Raw genomic sequence first — 23320 nt, 5'->3', positions numbered from 1 at the left:
TAGACTCATTGTGACAGCTATTGCTAGAGCTATGTATATAAATATTTCAAGAAGGTGCTTTTAAAAAACAAGAGGAAAATCTTTTTCCATTCATGTTCTAATAAGTATCATGTCTACATCTGTGAAGTGTTCATCATTACTTTATATATATTTGTTTTATAATTCCTCTTGGGTATTGTGACATATCTGGCTCTGAAGCCTAATGAGATAGAAGTGTGTTCAGTGAAGTATATTTTGGGGGAAATACAGAAAACATGAATGACAACTTACGTTTGTGATTTTAGACATTCCTTTGCAAAATAGTGTATGATCTAATAATGAGTTGTGCAATTTCTTTTTACACTTGTCAAGAAAATCCCACATTTTTTACTTAAATTGTAATAATTTATTATTTTTGCTCATTTAATATTTGAAATTAGAATTGTCGTAGATTTAGTTCAATGTAGTGCTTTATATTCTGTGTTCATCTAGAAAAACGTCATTTGGAGCCATAATCATTAATTATCCCATTCTATAGTGGCTCAGTGTCCCTGATTACTGAATAGTGCATTGCTTTTAATGTAAATTGTTGCCACAAAATCAATGCCTCTTACTTCTAATTAAATGAATTAATGGATTTGGGCACTAGAAAAAAAATGAAATATATTACTTGTAAACTTTTCAGAGCCCCATTTCAATAATGAATTATCTGATTAGCAATGGCCAAGGAAAAAGTTCAAGGAGATTGCCTAGAAAGTAATCTGAGACATAAAAATAAAAAAAAATTCAACTTTAGTCACCTTTCTTTTCATAATTATTTTAGATGACATTACAGTTAGGCAGAACACCAATATATTGTAAAATCATTTTAAGTAACTGCTTTCCTAAATTTAGTCCTTTGCTTTAAAGTGTCAGGATAATCAGGAATTTATAAATTTCTACATTCCTACTGCTATTCATTTGACTTTGCAATTTAATTATTGTAATTATCTTAGTTACTGAGATGATACTGATGATATTGATACATAATTGAAGTTATTTTTGCAGTTTACTTTCTTGACCTCTAGAATTATATATAGAACTTAATTAATTCTAGAGATTTTTATAGTTTAAACATTATCATTTTATATCCATTGAAGAATATTATTTTTCACCTTTTGTTTTCTGTGAGAACAATTGAACATGAACACATTTAGGAAATTATTTCTGAAGAATTAATATTGATGATGGAATTAGTTGATTCCTAGCAGGATTCCAAATGTGAATCTTTGGAAATAATGATAAGGGAATTCACCTCTTCTTTCCAGACCCATGTATTCTTCCTTTTGAGGACAGAGAGACACAGAGGTCTGTGATTCAGTGACCATAGTGCCTCCTCGAGGACAGTATACTATCCTCACAGAGTATTGCTTCCAGGTTGGGCCTTCAGCAGGCAATTTCAATGTATTAGTAGGGTAGTTGCTTTTGGAATGAATGAATGCATATATACATATATATTGTGTGTTTATATGTATAAAAACATCTCTGCTATTTTTAAGTAGGTGGTTTTCCCTTTATGTTGAAACATAGGATTAATATCTAAAATATATAAAAAACTCTATAACTCAATAGCAAAAAATAAGTAGACTGATTAAATAATGGGCAAAAATACTTGAATAGACATTTCATGAAAGAGGACATACAAACGGTCAACAGGTATGTGAAAAGGTGCTCAACATCATTATTCATAAGGGAAATGTAAGTCAAAACCACAATGATCTATCACCTCACACCTGCTAGAATGTCTATTACCAAAAAAATAAAAGATAAAAACAAAATTTAAGGGCCTCCCTGGTGGCGCAGTGGTTGAGAGTCCGCCTGCCGATGCAGGGGATACGGGTTCGTGCACCGGTCTGGGAGGATCCCATATGCTGCGGAGCGGCTGGGCCCGTGAGCCATGGCCGCTGAGCCTGTGCGTCCGGAGCCTGTGCTCCGCAACGGGAGAGGCCACAACAGTGAGAGGCCCGCGTACAGCAAAAAAAAAAAAAAAAAAAAAAAAAAAAAAAAAAAAAACAAAATTTAACAAGTGTCATTGACAAGGATGTGGAGAAATTGGAACACTTGTACACTGCTTGTGGGAATGTAAAAGAGTACAGCCACAATGAAAAATAGTATAGTGGTACCTCAACAAATTAAAAACAGAATTACCATATGACTTAGCAATCCTACTGGAGATATATAATAGTATAATGTCCAAAAGAATTGAAATCAAGATCTCAAGAAATATATGCATGCATTCCCATGTTCATTGCAGCATTATTCACAATAGTCAAGATACCAAAGCCATCTACATGCCCATTGATTGATGAATGGATGACATTGGAATATTATTCAGCCTTTAAAAAGAAGAAAATCCTGCCACATGCAAGAATGTGAATGAACCTGGAGGACATGATGCTAACTGAAATAAGCCAGTCACAGAAGGACACATGCTGCATAATTCTAATTATATGAGGTATCTAAAATAGTCAAATTCATAGAGACAGTAGAATGGTTGTTGCCAGGTGCTGAGAGGAGAGGGAAATGGAGAGTTGATATTCAAGGAGTATAAAGTTTCAGTTAAGCAAGATGAATGACTTCTAGAGATCTGCTGTACATCACTGTGCCTATGGACAACAATTCAGTATTGTGCACTTAAAAATTTGAGGGTAGATCTCACATTAAGTGTTCTTCCCACAATAAAATAACAAAACAAAACATCTTTTAGTTAGCATATCTTGCCCAAAGCACACTGTAATAACCTACTAGGTATAAAAACTAGAAATTATGATTAGGATTTATTTAAAATCTATTTTATATATTGTTATTTACATAATTTACTCTTTTGACATTACTTATATGTATTTCTCATATAGTACTTTCTAGAGATTTATGTCAGTGATTGACATAGATAAAATAGTATATTTAAAAAAAAGAATTTACAGGGACAATAAACATAATTTATGAAGCTGCACAGAGGTATTCTATAGTAATAATAATAGTAATAATCTTAACAAAATAATATTGACTTGATTTTAAAGATAGAAGTAAATTTACTGGTGGTCTCTATTTACAGAACATTCTTTATTTCATCTTTTTGATTTTTTATATGATGTACACACACCTTTCATTGATCACACTTCTTTAGTTGTCATAATACATGTTATTCGGATTTGTGTTGGTGCTACCATGAAGCTCAAGCTTCTTTCTATTTTTTTCTAGATGATCTTTTTCTCTTTTTTGCATACCCAGCAAAAAATTAGAGAATGTCTGTATAGTCCAATGTAAAGGAAATCAATAACTCCATGTTGCTCATTTTTTAAAGTGGAATAACTTTTGCAAACTAATCAAGGGAGCAAATCATCAAGGAATAAACATTTAACAGCTATTCATCACACTAAGAATTTAAAGTACAGGATATTAGCCTTATAATTTCCATATCACCATATTGATTCCTTAAATGCAATATCTAGCTTGTTTTAAGGGTGCTATAAAATATTGTAAAAGTCTTACAATATCAATATTCATTTATTTTTATTGATTAGTTGTCACTATTTGGTTCTGGAACCAAACTAACATATGCAGCGTAATACTTTAAATTCAAGAATTCAAAATTACCTTTGTGAAACACAATAGGAATTGCTTTCACAGCCTAAGAGAAAAAGCTCTTATTTTTTCATAATTACAATTAATAATACAGTTTATTTCTAACATCCCAATTAAGATTTAAAATGTCATGTGTATCATAGTGATTCTATTTCAATTTATTCTATTCAATTTTAATCCACTCCAGTAATTCCATGAAAAAATATTTGGCAGGATCAAATAACTGTTTTTATACTCACTAATAGTTTACTACCCTCGGTATGAAAAACACTTCCATAAGCAACACAATTTAAGATCACTATTGGCTGCACTCTATTTTTCTATTGACCTGAGAACTTCCTATATATATACTACTTGGATATAAAACCTACCTCTCAAGATGGGTATCCTCTACTCCTCTCTTGCTCTGAGTGTGAGGAGGAAGATTACTTACCTTCTGACAAAAGAGTTATTTTTGCTAATACTGTTTCCTTTTTCCAAAGCCTTGTACTTGACTCTCATTTTGCTTTGCATAAAAATACCATAATGTTTTAAGTCACTTCAGTTACTTTATCCTGGGTCACAAAATAAGGTAGAAATACATTATACCCGGTTCAACACTTCTGTAAAGTAGGTAGGTTATTCTTTCCCAGGTGAAACTTGGACTACATAGGCCAGGAGAATCAGGTAGAAACTCTGGAGCTAAGTTTATTGTTGTATTCTGTTTTTGAGAGCATAATTCATTCTAGATGACTGCCCAACATGTGAATTATTTATGTAATTTTTTACTGTTTATTTATATAAATCTAGAATATAAAAGGAAACAGAATATGCTTGCAAGTATATTGTAAGATGCAGTTTCAAGTAATATACCAGACATTTACTTCTTTCAACAGGTCCTGAAATATGTGAACTCATTTAATTCTATGTGTAGCTCCAGTCTTTGATTCCCAGGTTAGACTTCTGTTAACATGGCTGAAATAATTTTAGTTATACCAATTAAAAAAATACCAAGTGAGCTGCCCATTAATTTCACTCCAGAGACCCTGTGCACAATTAAGCAACATTAAAGATTCTTTCTGATATAATCCTTCTCATTAACCACTTCTGCCTCTTTTGGAGTCCACTGCTTTTGGCGCTGTAGTACAAGTATGTGGTCTCTGTTGCCCCAAATCATGTCTTCCTACTAAAATCTGGGAGCAGATTTTAATAACACAATCTCCCAGCAGTATCACAAACCCACAGAAAATAACATATATATGTATATATATGAAAATTTTATATATATATATATATATATATATATATATATATATATATATATATATATATAGTGTCCCCCTTATTAATATGTTCTTCAAGAATTTGATGATTTGGGGCTCTTTTGGGCTTTCTCCTCAAGCATAGTTTGGGCACAGGTAGCTATATCCCCAAATCTTTTGTTTCCTCTAATTATTTTTTTTCTCTAATTTCTGTCTTCTTTAAGGCCATGTTCCAGTTAACTAATCAAGTAAAGAATGAACAATTGAAACCACATTCTGGTGTTCTAAGTGGTCCACTGAATCCAGATTGTGGACAATGGCACTCATTTTTAAAATTTACTCCAGTGTAAAATTAAAATATTCTCTCTTTTATTTCTAGCATCCTCAGAGTTTATTTGTTTATATTTTTAATCTTCCTTGTATTTGTACCTCTCCCAGAGGCAGGATGATATCTGATTCTAATAATAGGCCTTGAGGCAATGGGTAATGGGACATGAGGAGAAGCTTTCTTAGGTGAAAGAATTATTAGTTACTAAAGCAAGATATGAGCTTCTTCATTCAAGGGAAGTACTGCTGCTGCTTCTGACAGATTGGGCTCAGTGGACATGGGGCTAGAGAGTTTAAGAACTCTGAGTAACCCAGATCCTCCCACACAGTAAATTCTTGGATCTGTACTCTTTGTAATCAGAGAGTCAGTTTCACACATGCAATCTAGTGAAATCATTAAGTCACTTCATATTTCAAGTCAGGTACCAGAAGGATCATGAAAATGAGTGTTTTATTCAGACCTCAAGGCCCTCTGGTGGTCATAAAACTCCCTATGTTCTACTTTGCACGCTGAACCAGTAATTTAGTGATCTGTTCTTGTGATTAACCCATTTAATGTCATTAAAGTCATTGTGCAGTCCTTAGTTACTGAACTCATCATGGTATTCATATTGTTCTAAGGCAATAACTATTCAATTTAGTAAAACCTATCTTTGAAACACTTTTTCATGCTAGTTGAATAAAGTTGTTTTGGTTTGGTTTAGTTTTTCAGCACCTTTTATCCCCAGCCATTCCAGTAGTGGAAAGAAATTTAGAATTTTTTCTGCTTTCCTATCACTGTAAACAAGGCAGATTTGCCTAGCTTGTTATTTTGATATGACTCTATTCTTATATTTCAATGTGTAAGTTACTTCTGAGATGGCTTAGAAGAACAATTTTACATGCTATTTCATGTAATAAATCAGTGGTTGTACTATATGGCTTCTAAAGAATTTTACATGAGAGGTAAGATCTGTAGAAATATGTGTTTTTCAGAGATCCTACCTTATTTGTTTCAAAACACATGTGTACCTTAGAGCTTAATTATTTTTGTTATGTTCAGCTAATTGCAGAAGGTAGATGTCATGGAAATATCTTTATTTCATTACTTTATTCAGAAATATTTTTGACTTGAAGTTTTGAAAATAATAGCAAGCTGTAAATTTTTTGAATGATCCAATTCTAGAATATTGTCATGTTTATATATTTTGAATAAGAATGCTGATTATCTAGATACCTTTTTGTTTTAAGCATCAGTACAAGCAAGAAATCAAACATCATGAAATGTTTTATAGATGAACAATGAAATTTATTCTTAAACAGATATATATCTATTACTCAGCTTGACAACTAACTTTTTTTCTCACCAATTCAACATAGTTTGCATAATTTTGACAGATTATTACTATTTTGTATAAGTGAATTTAGTTATCTTATCCATCAATATGTACTCTCAGCTTATTCTAAACCATGCCTTTTATTCTGCATATAATACAACATACTTATTTAAAATTTATAGTTGAGCCTTTGTCCATTCATCATCATTAAAGTAAAAGTTTCTAGTTGGCAGACATTAAATGGGCAGAATAAAACATCTTAGACTTTGAATCTTACTTGCAATTGAATCAAACATTGTTAATGTGAAAGAATATTGTTAGCAGTTTAAAATCAATGCACAATATTATCTCAGAAAAGCTATTATGCTTGGAGAGTATATTTTTCAAAATAAGATTCAGTTAACATGTTTCAAAAAGAAAATTTGTCAGTGCTTACAAACAGTTTAAGGAAGTACAAACAAATTTTTTTTACTTCAAATTTATGACTTTTTGGTATTGTTGAAATCTTTAAGAGATAAGTAAATTACCAGTGGGATTATTGTGAAATTTAGATAAACCAACCCATTCTTAAGGCAGAATTACAATGCTACAATTAAAATAGATCCTAATTCCCAGTCTGTATAATAGGTAACTTGTTAAAACAAAAAACAAGCAAGCAAACAAATAAAACTACAAATAGACTTCTAGATCATTCTGGCACATTGTTCAAGAGGAGATTTGTATCTCTTTTGTTCTCATGTACTTGAATACAATTTGATTTTAAACATATAGTATAGAAATTGCTTAAGAATGTGAATATTATCATCAAAGAAATAAAAAGCTGAAAAAACTTCAAACATTCAATAAAATCAAATTTCCAAGTATTAACTAGAGAAATTTTACCTTAATGGCACGTGCATACTTCCTACTTTGAAAACAGAGATGAATATAGCACTCATCTTTAGTATGAATTCTTATATATTTCTGGAGAGATATGGTTTGCAGTATTTTTACAAGCTGGGTAAAAACTTTTTACTGTCCATCAACTCAGCACGGTCTCATCAGTGAAATTTTCTGTCTATCCCACTCTTAGATAAGAGATGCTACCAAGTCATTAAATCTTTTCTAGACAGAATCTCTCTATATTCATTCATATTTGTGCTTGTACAGCATGATATGATGGTCATGTGGAAAGGCAAAGACTTCATAGATGATAAAACTTGTGGTACCATTGAGGTACTTTTGCATATTTTGGCTGTATTTTCCATTTTCTCTGTTTCTAGTCTATTAACATTATTGAAAACCATCACTGTGATTGAATGGAATGATATTTTATTAAATACTTATTTTAAATCAATGTACAAGTATAGTGTACAAAATATAATTTTTTCTTAGAATAAATATGTGGGGTTTCATGAAAACATTAATTATTACATGAATTATTATGTATTTCCACATAGAGTTTCATACTCTTGGAATGTTCTAAAGTCACTGTAGGTTGTCCCTAAGTTATGATATTTCAGTTAAAAATCAGTGATTCATAAGTAATGATTTCAAACTTAAAGCTACATTTATTCACAGAAACTAGGTTGAAAATGTTAGAAGGTGCCAGACCATCTCAAAAACATATTGTTCTTTAAGCCTTTAATGAACATGGTACACATTACACTCTTACGACCATTTAAACTATGATTTATCATAATTCAATAAGAGTGCTCATTAGTCATACTGATTTTAATAAATACATATTAAAGCCAAATATACTTTGAGTTAAATCTCAGAATGATATCGTGTGGCAAATACTTGGTGGATTCTCTACTAGGGATTTAACAAACTTATGTATGTATATATGGTACGTATCTACCCAATGGCATTTTAAGGTCCTAATTTATATATTTCTACAGAACAGTTAGATGCCTCATTTATAACAAGACCTCAAAAAAATTTTTTTGTAAATGAAATAATGAAAAGAAAATCAGTCAATTATTTAATCAAAATTTGTCAGGTTTGCGTTAGGTAGTTTATCACAACATTGATGGCTTCAAAATCTACCCTTTAATTTACATCTTGTGTTTTAATATATCCTTTCAGCTTTCATTCACATATCATTTACATGTCATTACCTACAAAGTTTCTCTCTCTCCCTTCCTTAAGTATTATTTCCTGACTAGTTTTATTGGTTAAAAAACTTATGTGTCGAGTACTCCTCACTATAATCTCCATATAAAAATAGTAACTAAATTCAGCTTCCGTATACATGGAACAGATCCCTTGCACATTCTGTCAATTTCCAATCTGGCTGCTACCTTCATTAATTATTGACTCCACTACTTAAGTCATCTACTGTCCTGTGACCCATACCACAAAATAATACATGTTTTCTCAAAGTTCCGATCATGATCAGACTTTTTGACTTTTAAATATGTTTTCACTCTCTGCTGTAACCTTATGGGGCTTTTTTTGGGGGGTGGGGGGATGCTTCATCAAGCACATGCGATGCCTTTGTGCAAAGAATCAGTAGAAGGAGGAAAAGAAAAAGAAGTACTCTTTGCTAGGTGTATTAGATAAAGACCCTTCTTTGGGCAGAACTAATTACCAAGTGGCCCCCACACTTGTTTGACAAGCCACTCCCATCTAAAGGACCCTGTGCAGAGTACAACCTGTCCAACCACACAGTGGCCCGGGTTGACATGGCCCTATTCCTTCTTCACTGACATTCTGGAAGTTTAGTTTTTAAATCTATTTTGTCATGATCATAGACTCCTCTCCAGCCTTCTGGTCTATAATTTTACTACACAGATTTTCTTTCTTCCCTTCCTTGCTTTCTGATGATTTATCATCATATATAGCTTTTCATTCAACATTCCACTTGTCTGTTTTCATCTCTCCTGTTTTTCCATTTTTCCTATTTCTTACTATACTTATTATTTTTTCTCTTTTTCTGTTTTATCAATTTTAGTACACTCTCTACTTTCAAATATCTTTTAATTTTTTTTTTTTTTTGCGGTACTCGGGCCTCTCACTGTTGTGGCCTCTCCCATCTCGGAGCACAGGCTCCGGACGCGCAGGCTCAGCGGCCATGGCTCACAGGCCCAGCTGCTCCACGGCATGTGGAATCCTCCCGGACCGGGGCACAAACCCATTTCCCCTGCATCAGCAGGCGGACTCTCAACCACTGTGCCACCAGGGAAGCCCTCTTTTAAATTTTTAAACACATATATTTGAAATATTATATAAAGAAGTCATTCAGTACTTTTCCAACTTTCTATAATCCATTCTGAGGTAGTCCTGACTCTTGCTTGGTTGTACAACTTTCAAATTTTCTTCAGTAGGTGCTTGATGAAATGTGATTCACAACATGTAATGTTTCTCAAGCTGAAGGGGCTTGTTTTTTCATTCCCTGAGTTAAGTCTCTAGCACATACCTCACAAAGCCCTATGTATTTTGAGCTACACTGTGTAATAATTTTATCAATATGTGTTCAACTGTATCAGTGTTACTGCTTTTATTATGATACCTCATATATGATTCATGGGCCTCAGAAGAACTAACCTTTAAACAATAATTTGTTATTTTCTGTAGAAGTGACTTTATTACTGATTCATGACTTCCCAGGAGAAAGATAACAGAAATTGATCTGATCTCACTATAATACAATTCTGAATATTACCAAACAACCTCTTTATAGTTTAGCGCTTTATAAAATAAAGTACTTCATTTGTGCTTGGGGAGAAGAGGAGGTAGTCCACAGAATTGTGAGAGATGGCTTTTAAAATTTGAGTGATCAATACAGTTGCATCATTTGATCAATACAAATCCTCATTTTCTTACTTTTCTTTATATGTACCTCAAATGATTGAGATTATATCAAATGATTATATCATTAAGTGACACAGGATTTTCTGGCAATTTACATTGATTTTTTCTATATTAGAATTTTTGCTATTAATAACAGTTTTATAGTCCTTAAGCATTTTCAGAGAAGTCAATATAATTCATCTCATTTTATTCTCATATAACACAATATATGGTGTAATTATCATTATTATACATATATGGAGAATGGGTTTAAACTGTTTAAGTCCATAGTTGAACACTGTATATCTAATTAGAAGAATATCCATAAATTAAATATAGGATCCTTATGGAAAGTTCATCTTGCTTTCTACTATATTAGGTTTATTCTTTAAGGATTTAGATTACTCTTGGATATAAGCAAAATACAAATATTAAAACAGTTTTCTTGAGTACCATGAAAGTATTTGCTAAATAGAAGAAACACTCAATTATTTATTACCATTAAAGCTAAGGGATAAAAATCAATCTTTCTTCATAGAGTTTAACACACATTCTTGCATAGTCATTTGCTCATTCAAGAAACTGGATGTCTTATTTTCTAGGACTATACTAAGCATTAGTAATATTTTTTAAATGTTTGATAGACTCAAAAAGTTCATCATATTAAGTAGCCTGAAATTTTTTTTGGAAAAAGATGTAGGCTATAATAGTTAGGCCCACGTATTTCAGAGGCTGCTTCAATAATACCAGGAAACTTCTCTTAAAAATTTAACTCAAGTAGCAGATTTTGGCAAAGAGGAAATAGCTCATTCAAATGATACATAGAATGTACCTCTGAAAGCAATGGGAGAATGCTTTTAAGTTGGTGTGGAGGATAACTCCTACTTTATCTGCCATGACCATTTATATCATGGTGTTTTCAGTTAACCTTAGCAAAATATATCACTCATAATGACATAAAAAATAAGACTCAGAGTGACAACGCATGTAATATGTCCCAATGTATGGTAGGTCTCTTGTTAGTTCAGTGCCTTAGTAATGTCATTAAATGTCCAGTTTTTTTTAACTTTAGAAATTTATCCTTATGCTATAGAAACTCAGCATTTTTAGACATCACATCTAGAAACACCTCAACAGAATTTTCCTCATGCTTCATTTACTAATGTGCTTCATATTTCCATAGTGTGATTGAGTTAGATCAATCAGGACCTACCCTCTGGGGTATGGAGCTGGGGCCAGCCTCCCCTAAAGCACATGGACAAGGTGAGGAGGTTAGATAGCTTAATAAAGTTAACATTATATTCAGAGGAAGAAGAGAATTTTTAAAAAGGATATTTTGTGGTCCATTCTTAAGGTCTTTGATAAGACTATTTATAAGCTCTATTGCTATTCAACATAATAGGGAATGTAGATTGCTGGGCAATTTTGATGAGGAGGATAGTAACTTCAGATTTGAGATGGTAAATAATAAGCTTTCTAATAGTTTACAAGGGAAAATAAAATGGATCTGGGTCTCTAGGAAGTGGTTTGGCCTAACCGTATAGATTTTAACTGAAGCCATAATTATGGATTATTTCACCCAAGAAGAGTGGAAAACTCATGAGAAGAAGACTAAAGTAGTGGTTTAGGAATATGAACACGTACATGAAAAAAAAGTCATGGAAGAATTCTGAATAGTAGTCTAAGTAGAAACAGAACCAGCCTTGGAACTGTTTTATGTTTACATGATTGGAGACTTGATGGAAAAACATATTTGGTAATATACTAACATCAAATAGTAATACTTAACTGGAAAAATATAAGCCAGTATATCATAATATGCTTTACTATTTTAATTAAAATAAGTAGAATAATAAAATACATAAACTTGTTTTCTCTTATTATGCATGATGATATTAAATTCTGTGAGCATCCTTTCACAGTGAGAAGACAATTTAATTTTAATCCATACTATTGTTATTCCTGAATAGATTATCTCCTCTATCTACTGATGTTTATATCATTCTTGGAATTTTTAAAACATTAACAGTCCATAAATTATGATCTTGATTCTTTCATGCAGAGAAAAATGATATGTTGGTATCACAACTTAATTACAGATTATTAAATTATTAATATGGAGTATCAGTTATAAAAAAATAGGAAAATGTTTACAAATTAGTTACAAAGGCTAAAAATTATCCAGAAAACTAACCTTATTTATGTAAATTTACACTTACACTACCAACGCTCAAAAATAGTATCATCAGTGTTATTGTGCCCTGGCTATATCAATTCAATAACTATAGGCTTTCCTTATCCACATGGAAGTAGTACAAGTTGCATGATGTTATCAAACTAGCAGGGTTTTTTATCCTTATATTTCTGTAAGACACATGTGGAATAGTAAATATCTTCCTAGATTTGGATGTACTTTAAATAAAAATATTTATATTAAATCAATTTTCATCTTTAATTTTTTATTCATTTTTTATTGATGTATAGTTTATTTACAAAATTGTGTTAGTTTCAGGTGTACAACATAGTGATTCAAAAATTTTATAGGTTATACTCCATTTAAAGTTATTATAAAATATTGGCTGTGTTACCTGTCCTGTACAGTATATCGTTCTAGCTTACCTACTTTATACATAATAGTTTGTACCTCTTGATCCCCTACTCCTATCCTGCCCCTCCCCCCTTCCTTCTCCCTACTGGTAACCACTAGTTTGTTCTCTATATCTGTGCATCTGTTTCTGTTTTGTTATATTAATGCATTTGTTCTATTTTTTTAGATTCCAAATATAAGTGATAACATAGAGTATTTGTCTTTCTCTGTCTAATTTCATCAAGCATAATACCCTCCAAGTCCATCCATGTTGTTGCAGATGGCAAAATTTCATTCTTTATTTTGGCTGAGTAGTATATATATATATATATATATATATATATATATGGTATGAATACTACTATGCCAAACATACACCTTATCATCTATAACCATTCATCTGTTGATGGACACTTAGGTTGCAACCATATCTTGCCCATTATAAATATTGCTTCTATGAACATGGGGATGCATATATCTCTTTGAATTAGTGTTTTTGTTTTCTTTGCATATATAGCCAGGAGTGGAATTGCTGGATCATATGGTAGTTCTATTTTTAGTTTTTTAAGAAAACTCTATAATGTTTTCCACAATGCCTGCACCAATTTACATTCCCACCAACAGTGTACAAGGGTTCCCTTTCTACCCACCCTTGCCAACATTTGTTGTTTTTTCTGATAGCCATTCTGACAGGTGTGAGGTGTTCTCTTATTGTGGTTTTGATGATTAGTGATGTTGAGCATCTCTTCACGTGCCTGTTGGCCATCTGTAAGTCTTCTTTGGAACAATGTCTTTCCAGGTCTTTTGCACATTTTTTAACTGGGTTGTTTGTTTTTCTGGTATAGAGTTGTATAAGCTTTTTATATATTTTGGATATTAACCCCTTGTCAGTCATATCATTTGCAAGTATTTTCTCCCATTGAGTAGATTGTCTTTCATCTATATAATGAAAAGACAATGGTTTCCTTTGCTGTGTAAAAGCTTTTAAGTTTAATTAGGTCCCATTTGTTTATTTTTGCTTTTATTTTCTTTGCCTTGGGAGAAAGGCAAGTGAATATAGTGAATCAGCTATACATATACATATATCCCCATATCTCCTCCCTCTTACGTCTCCCTCCCACCCTCCCTATCCCACCCCTCTAGGTGGTCACGATGCACCGAGCTGATCTCCCTGTGTTAAGCGGCTGCTTCCCACTAGCTATCTATTTTACATTTATAGTATATATAAGTCCATGCCACCCTCTCACTTCATCTCAGCTTACCCTTCCCCCTCCCCATGTCCTCAAGTCCATTCTCTACATCTGCATCTTTATTCCTGTCCTGCCCCTAGTTTCTTCAGAACCATTTTTTTTTTTTAGATTCCATATATATGTGTTAGCATACAGTATTCTCTTTCTGATTACCTCACTCTGTATGACAGTCTGTAGGTCCATCCACCTCACTACAAATAACTCAGTTTCGTTTCTTTTTATGGCTGAGTAATATTCCATTGTATATATGTGCCACATCTTCTTTATCCATTCGTCTGATGATGGACACTTAGGTTGCTTCCATATCCTGGTTATTGTAAATAGAGCTGCAATAAACATTGTGGTACATGACTCTTTTTGAATTATAGTTTTCTCAGGGTATATGCCCAGTAGTGGGATTGCTGGGTCAGTTTTTTTTTTTTTTTAATATGGTTTAAAAAATGTTCTAATCTCATTTTTTTACATATTGCTGTCCAGTTTTCCTACCACCACTTGTTGAAAAAACTGACTTTTCCCCATTGTATATTATTGCCTCCCTTGTCATAGATTAATTGACCATATGTGCATGGGTTTATTTCTGAGCTCTCTATTCTTTTCCATTGATCTTTGTGTCTGTTTTTGTGTCAGTACTGTACTGTTTTGATTATTGTAGATTTGTAGTATAGTATGAAGCCTGGGAGTGTGATTCCTCCAGTTCTGTTTGTATTTCTCAAGATAGTTTTGGATATTCAGAATGTTTTGTCTTCCCATACAAATTTTAAAATTATTTGTTATATTTCTGTGAAAATGACAATTTTTTTATTGCATTTAATCTGTAGATGGCCTTGGGTAGTATGGTCATTTTAACAATAATAATTTTTACGATTCATGGACAGGGTGTATCTTTCCAGCTTTTTGTGTCATTTTCAATTTCTTTCATCATTGTCTTACAGTTTTATGAGTACAGGTCTTTTACCTCCTTGTTTAGATTTATCCCTAGGTATTTTATTCTTTTTGATACAATTGTAAGCGGGATTGCTTTCTTAATTTCTCTTTCTGATAGTTTGTTGTTCATGTACAGAAATGCAACAGATTTCTGTATATTAATTTTATATCCTGAAACTTTATTGAATTCATTAATGAACTGTAGAAGATTTTTGGTGGCATATTTAGGATTTTCTATGTATTGTGTCATACCATCTGCAAACAGTGACACTTTTACTTCTTCACTTCCAATTTGGATTCCTTTTATTTATTTCAGTTGTCTGATTGCTATGGCAAGGACTTCCAATACTATGTTGAATAAAAGTGGTGAGTGTAGGCATCCTTGTCATGTTCCTGATCTTAGAGGAAAGGCTTTCAGCTTTTTACCATTAAGTATGATGTTAGCTGTGAATTTTGTCATAAAATGCCTTTATTATGCTGAGGTACGTTTTCCCTATACCCACTTTGTACAGAGTTTTTAATCGTAATTTGATGTTGAATCTTGTCAAAAGCTTTTTCTGAATCTATTGAGATAATCATATGGTTTTAATTCTTAACTTTGTAATGTGGTGCATCACATTGATTGATTTGTAGATATTAAACCTTCCTTGCATCCCTGGGATAAATCTTACTAATCATGGTGTATGATCCTTTTAATATTTTGTTGAATTAAATTTGCTAATATATTGTTGAGAGTTTTGCGTTTATATTCACCAGTGATATTGATGTGTAATTTTCTATTTTTGTGATATCTTTGTCTGGTTTGGGTCTTACTCTGACGTTGGCCTCATAGTTTATTTTTTCATTGCAGTTATTTTATTCATATCTGCTTCTTCTTTATATCCTTTATCTCATTGTTAAGCTTCTCACTTTATCATCTTTATGATCATTACCTTGATCTTTTGTCAGGTAGATTGCTTATCTCCACTTAGTTCTTCTTCTGGGGTTTTATTATATTGCATAGATTGGAAGGTGTTCCTCTGTTGCATCATTTTGCCTAATTTTCTGTTTTATTTATATGTATCTGGTAAGTTGGTTACATTTCCTGACTTTTGAATAGTGGCCTTGTGCAGGAGATGCCCTATGCATCCCAGCAGCATACTCCCCTCTGGTCACCAGAGCTATATGCTCTGGGGTCACCCCTATGCAGGCTGCATGGGTCCTTCTGTTGTGGCAAGCTGACTACTGTGGATGGTCTGTCAGATATGGCTAGCCCCTGGTCTTCATGGCTGCCAGGCCTTGCCTTGTGCAGAGGCTGCAGTTTTCTGTTTGGCAGAGATGGGTCATGAGGCAGCTGGTGTAGGACCCCAGGGGAATCCAGAGCTAGTGCTGACTCACTGGTGGGCAGAGCTGAGTTCTGGGGTGGGTGGTTGCAGGGCCAGGCTTTCCAGATATAATGTCAGCCTGCTAGTGGATGGGGCTGGTTCTGGACATCACCAGCTATGGATTCTGGGGTGTCCCAAAGTTGTTAGTGGCCTTCTGTTGAGTGGAGTTGGATCTCAGGGCGGCTGGCTGAGGAGTCCAGTGTATCTCAGGGCTTTTCTTGGACCGCTGATGGGCAGAGTTGGAGCCCAGAATGCCCTATGGCTGATGCCTGCCTGCTGGTGCATGTGCTGCGTCCTGCCATCATAGGCTGCAGGGCTGTGGTGGTCTTGAGGCTTGTATCTGCCCCAAGTTGAGGGGGGCTATGGCTAGTGGATTCTGGGGCTGGTGCCTGCTTACTCACATGTGAGGCTGGACCTAAGGCTAGAGCCATCTTACTGATGGGTAAAGTTAGGGCCTAGGAGATCCTCAGCTGGTACCTGCTCACCAGTGTGTACAGCCAGGTCCTGAGCCCTCTGCTAGACATAGCTATGTCCAGGGGTGGCTGTGGGCTCAAGAGTTCCTAAGACAGCCTGCCTGCCTGTGGGTGGGGCTGTGTCCCTGCCCAGCTAGTTGCTTGACCTGAGGCCTAACAGTATTGGTACTGACAGGCTGGTGGGCAGTAATGGGGCTGAGTCCCAAGGCTAATAAGCTAGAGAGAAGAGTCCATATTGATTCTTGCCAGCACCAGTGTCCATGTGGTAGAACAAGCTCCCCAAAATGACTGCCTCCAGTGTCTGTGTCCCCAGGGTGAACCCCAGTTTCCTCCTACCTCTCCAAGAGACTCTTTAAGATAAGCAAGGGGGTCTGAGAAAGTCTCCTTTCAAACTATTGCTTCTGCTCTCCATCCCAGAGCATGTGAAATTTTGTGTGCACCCTTTAAAAGCGGAGTCTCTATTTCCCACAGCCCTCTGGGTCTCCTGAAAGAAAGCCCTGTTGTCCTTCAAAGTCAAACATTCTGGGGTCTCAACTTGCTGGTGCAGGACTCATGGGCTGGGGAGCCTGATGCCGGTCTCAGACCCCTCACTCTTTGGGGAGAACCTTTTCAACTGTAATTATTCTCCTGTTAGTTGGTCACCCACCCAGAGATATATAGGTCTTGATTATACTGTGACTCCTCTCTTCCTACCCATCTCCTTGTGGTTTCTTCTTTATGTCATTAGTTATAGGAGACCTTTTTTTTGGTAGATTCCAGTCTTTCTCATCAATAGTTGCTCTGTAAATAATTGTAATTTTGGTCTCTGCACGAGGGTAGGCGACCTCAGAGACTTCCTACTCTGCCATCTTGCAGCAATCTCCAATCAATTTAAATCTTAATATGGATATTAGCTGGGATTTTTTCTTGACTGTTTTCTTCCACATTACCCTGGCTTTTGAAATTTTACTGTATTTGACCAATTGAACCAGCACCATTAAGCCCTCCCCCAGTTTAGATGTAAAGTTGTTATATATTGATACATAGTAATTATGTAACCATGTAAATTCTAAGTACCATGGATACTGATATTTGAAAATACTGACAAACTTGGACACTTTGAAAACAAGTCCATTAGTCAAAAGTCATTGGAAAATAATTTTAGCATATAAATTGTGACAGAAAAATGTTCCCATTTTAATTTATTTTTACAAAGTAATCTGTTGTGGTCAGCAATTTATTATGGATCCATTGCAAATAAGATAAGTGCAAACAACTGTTTTCTGACTAACAAGAGAATTCATAACTCATATAGAAATGAAGTTAGGAACATGGAATACTATTCATGATAAACATTTTGCTCTTATGATCTTAAAGTTAGTGATTATATTCCAGTTAAGACAATAGTGAATTTTTGAAGTCCAAATGTCTTTAAAGGCGACCATTTTGGACAAATTATTGTATAGCCACCACAATATTCTAGTATAGATCTGAAAAAAGCGGGCCATTAAGATATGGACTATAAGTTATATCACTAATATTATTAGGGCATATCACTTTGGAACTGTTTCCAGTCCAGATCATTCAGGTGATTAAGTGGAAATGCTTAAATACAGGAGAAACTTGTCTCTGCACTTTAACTTGGCCAGTAATCTTTCATCATCAGTAAGTGTATTTATGTATCAGTGAATAGTATGTATACAGAGCCTAATTGAAAACATCTTCCCAGCATAGTGTTCAGTAGTTTATGAAAGATCAGGCAATTTCCCCCACTCTCCCTAGTCTCCTTATTTTACCTCTACACTCATCCCACTCCATTTAGTATCCCTGAGTTTTTGTTTTTCTCTTCTACATAGTCCATTATCTGGATTCCAACAAGAAAGATCCTGAAAAATATTGTCTTTATATACCTATTTTTTGTACTTACTGTTATGATTTTGAAGCATAAAATATATTAGGAACAAACCTGGTGAAGAAGGCTGAAAACTCTTACATATGAACAAATACTGATCCTGTCATATTTTCAGTCTCGTAAAAACATATTCCCCCACCCCAGCACACTTCTCATAATTATACTGCAGAGAATGAAATTCCTCTAAGAAGACTGAAGAATTTTTCAGGCTCATTATTGTTTTAGGATACCTAAGATTCAAGCAGTATGGTTCTTCTCATCTTGAGTTGTTGAGGACAGGTAAAAAATTGTATGCAATGTTAGAATCTTTGACTCTGGTAATATGAGGAATATGACAAGTTCTTCATTCTCAGTGGGGTTTTTTTCCCCTTGCTATAAAAATTGGGCACAAATAATCCTCACTAAAATAAGTGTGAAATTCTCATTAATTCCCTAGGTTTAGAACAATAATTTGGGATACGTAGCTAAAATATTAACAGTGATTCCACTGATGATCAATTTTGGCATGATGAAAATTAAGTAATAGTTGCAACTAGAAAACTAAGACAGAGATTGCATTTTAGAGATCTCTGTAAAGAATCAGAGAACCTGATTATCACCAGTCAATAGGATTTCTGATTTCTGTCACATAAATACCATTCCTGTCTCAGATGGGGATTCATTAATTGATCCCTTTGTTGATAAACTATCATAATTGTCTATTTTTCTTATTAGTTTTATAAGTTTTACAATTCCCCTTAGGTGTGATTAAGTCAACCATTATTTAATAAACAACCTTGATTATAAATCAGCATTAACAATGCAACTTTCCTATGTTGAACTGGTCATTTTTGTTTTTCTATGCCACTGTTCTACCACTCTTGGGCAAAGTACTAATTTTTCTATCGTGCAAATATTAGCATGTTTTCCCTCTGTAAACTGGTATTATAAATTCAGTGCATTCATTGTATCCACTCTTTGCTTTGACATTCAGTGATTTGGATTCTGAAGGAATCTTTCATGGGATGTGTAAGTTCCAATCCCAAGCATAACACTGTTAGACACAATTGAATCTCACTTGTATATGACCACACTGCAGTTTCTGAGGATTTTTGCCAATATCATATGCACTTTATGTTCTGAGTAGGATCAAAGTTATCTCCTTAGGTCTTAGGAATAACATTTAATAAAAAAATTCTTTAGCTTCTGTTAAAAACTTATTTCCAAGCTTACTTATCTTCAAATCCCACAGAAACACAGACCCTTGCCTTGGGAAATGAAGTCTAGCAGTATGTTTCTCGTGATTTATGCAAATCTGGCACATAGCTTTCAGATCGTTAGGTAATGCATAATTAAATAATTGCTTATTTTTGATCATTTGAGTGTATTGCTGAAATAGTTTTTATATGAATCAAAAATTTGAGACTTCGTACTAAAAGCAAATAATAATAGCAAGAAAAACAACTTCACACTAGGAGATAAAAAAAGTGAAATGATCTTGAATATTTTTGCCCTATGCATAGGGTTATTTAAGAATGACTAGCCTAGGATATATTGATAACAATATATTATACTGTATTATAGAATAGAGTATAGAGTTTAAATTCCCCTAGTCCCAGAAATTATGCAAGAACATTATAATGTGGGATTTGCCCTGGGGATGGGATTAATCCCATTTGAAATTATTCTAGAAAAGTTCATACAAGGGAAATTAGTTACTGGTAACAGGATCTTGGTTGAGAAGGAAAATCTATCTTCTGAAACCTAAGGCCTATAGAGCTTTGCTTTTTTGAGATGCAAGTGCCAGCAGAGGTTGCTCTATCACCTCTGGATGATCTCAGCACCAGTCCCAGCCTGTCCTTAATGGCCATAGCCAATAAAGCACTCTGGCCTTGAGAGAAGGGAACACTGATATCTAAGGTGCAACTTCATCCCATGTATGGTAAAGACACTTTCATCTTAAATTCCCACAATCACATTTTCATCTTCTTTTTTTTTTTTACATTTTTTAAATTGAAGTGTAGTTGGTTTATCATGTTGTGCCAATCTCTGCTGTGCAGCACAGTGACTCAGTTATACACATGTAGATGATCTTATATTATGTTCCATTATGGTTTCTCCCAGGACATTGGATACAGTTCCCTGTGCTATACATTAAGACCTTGTTGTTTATCCATTCTAAATGTAATAGTTTGCATCTACCAACCCCAAATTCCCAGCCCATCCTTCTCCCTCTCCCCTTCTCCTTGGCAGCCACAAGTCTGTTCTCTACATCTATGAGTCTGTTTCTGTTTTGTAGATATGTTCATTTGTGCCATATTTTAGATTCCACATAGAAGTGATATTGTATGGTATTTGTCTTTCCCTTTCTGACTTACTTCACTTAGTATGATAATCTCTAGCTGCATCCATGTTGCTGCAAATGGCATTATTTCATTCTTTTTTTATGGCTGAGTAGTATTCCATTGTATATATATATATATATATACCACATGTTTATCCATTCATCTGTCGATGGACATTTAGGTTTTTTCCATGTTTTGGCTATTGTGAACAGCACTGGCTACTATGAACATAGGGGTGCATGTATCATTTTGAATTATAATTTTGTCCAGTTATATTCCCTGGAGTGGGATTGATGGATCATATATTAATTCTAGTTTTACTTTTCTGAGGAACCTCCATACTGCTTTCCATAGTGGCGGTAAAACCTATATTCCCACCAACAGTGTAGGAGGGTTCTCTTTTCTCCATACCCTGTCCAGCATTTGATATTTGTAGAGTTTTTAATGATGGCCATTCTGACTGGTGTGACATAGTACCCCATTGTAGTTTTGATTTGAATTTCTCTAATAATTAGTGATGTTGAGCATCTTTTCATGTGCCTACTGGCCCTCTGTATGTCTTCTTTGGAGAAATGTTATTAAGGTCTTTTTGCCCATTTTTCAGTTGGATTTTTTTTGTTGTTGTTGTTGATTTGTTTGAGCTGTTTGTATATTTTGTAGATTAAGCCCTTATCTGTTGCATCATTTGCAAATATTTTCTCCCATTCCATAGGTTGTCTTTTCATTTTATTTTTTTATGGTTTCCTTAGCTGTGCAAAAAACTTATAAGTTTGATTAGGTTCCATTTGTTTATTTTTGTTTTAATTTCTATTGCCTTGGAAGACTGACCTAAGAAAAAATTGGTAGAATTTATGTCGGAGAATGTTTTGCTTGTGCTCTCTTCTAGGAATTTTATGGTGTCATATCTTACGTCTAAGTCTTTAAGCCATTTTGAGTTTATTTTTGTGCATGGTATGAGGGTGTGTTCTAACTTCATTGATTTACATGTAGCTACTTTTTCATCTTATATTGATCATCAATATAATTTTTAGAAGACCACACTACAGTTTCTTAAAAAATAGAGGGAAAGAACCAATCAGAAAACTACTACTGGAACTAGTTGTTTTTGTTTTGGTTTGTTTTTTTCTGAGCTTACATAGTATGATTTTTTTCCCTACTTCTCTCTCTCTCTCTCTCTCTCTCTCTCTCTCTCTCTCTCTCTCTCTCTTTAATAACACAGTCCTGCCAGCCATGGAAGATGAGAACCTAGAGTCATTTTAACTATTTCCTGCCATTCCCTATGAAAGGTGTATTCTGCTAGTTCTACCTGGTCAGTGTCTCTTGCAAATGTCCCCAAATATCTGTACATATTTACAACCTCACAAATTTATGTTTATATTTCTTGGTTCTTCCTACAGTCTTCTCCTACCTGAAGTACATCTTCAATACTGAACCTAGAACCTTCTTTCTAAAGTAAAGTTTTCATATCATCCAAATTTTCAAAAACCTTCACTGACTCTTTATGCAGTTCAAGTCATTATGCCATCAAAGTGCTTAGCTCTAATACCAACTATCTGCTCTTTGTTTAAACTGTGATTCAACACAAATTCTCACTATTCATAATGTGTAAAAGATGAGTTCTTTTTTCAAAAATAGGGTAATTTTCAATTAGATTTATCCAGTGATTGTGGAGCACCATGAAAATAGTTGTATGATCACTTCCTTCTGTGAAGCTTGTGCACTTTTCAAGCTATGACCGTTTTTCTTAGAGCTGGGTCACTCAGGTTTGCAGTAAGCCTGGTCTGGATTCCAATCCAACCCCCTATGTGACCCTTTGAACTTTATTAAGCCTCCTTGAGCTTGATTTATCAAATAGATTTTTTAAAGTTTATTCAACATAAGTTTATTTAATTAAAAGTAGGTAGTAGATACCCTTCAGAATTCCATCTAAATCTTAACTTAGCTTCTTTGACTTGATTCATATTTATGCACATATTTGCTTAATTTTTTCATTTGTACACGTAGCTGTATCTAATTCCATCAGAGTGTATCTCCTGTCTATGATGCCTAAGGTTTTAGCAACATTAGGAAATAAGGTACTGTGATATAAAATTATATGAAAATTGTAACCTCAAATATACTCTAAATAGAATAGGCTTTGTGATTTATTATATCTTGGTAAAAGTATAGATGAAAATCCAGTTGTAAAGATTTATCACATATTTTGATCAGGAATATTTCCTATTGTCTTAATTATACATCAT

This window comes from Mesoplodon mirus (genome assembly GCF_964341445.2).
Source record: "Mesoplodon mirus genome assembly, chromosome: 2".
NCBI lineage: Eukaryota > Metazoa > Chordata > Mammalia > Artiodactyla > Ziphiidae > Mesoplodon > Mesoplodon mirus.
This window is presented reverse-complemented; position numbering follows the sequence as displayed.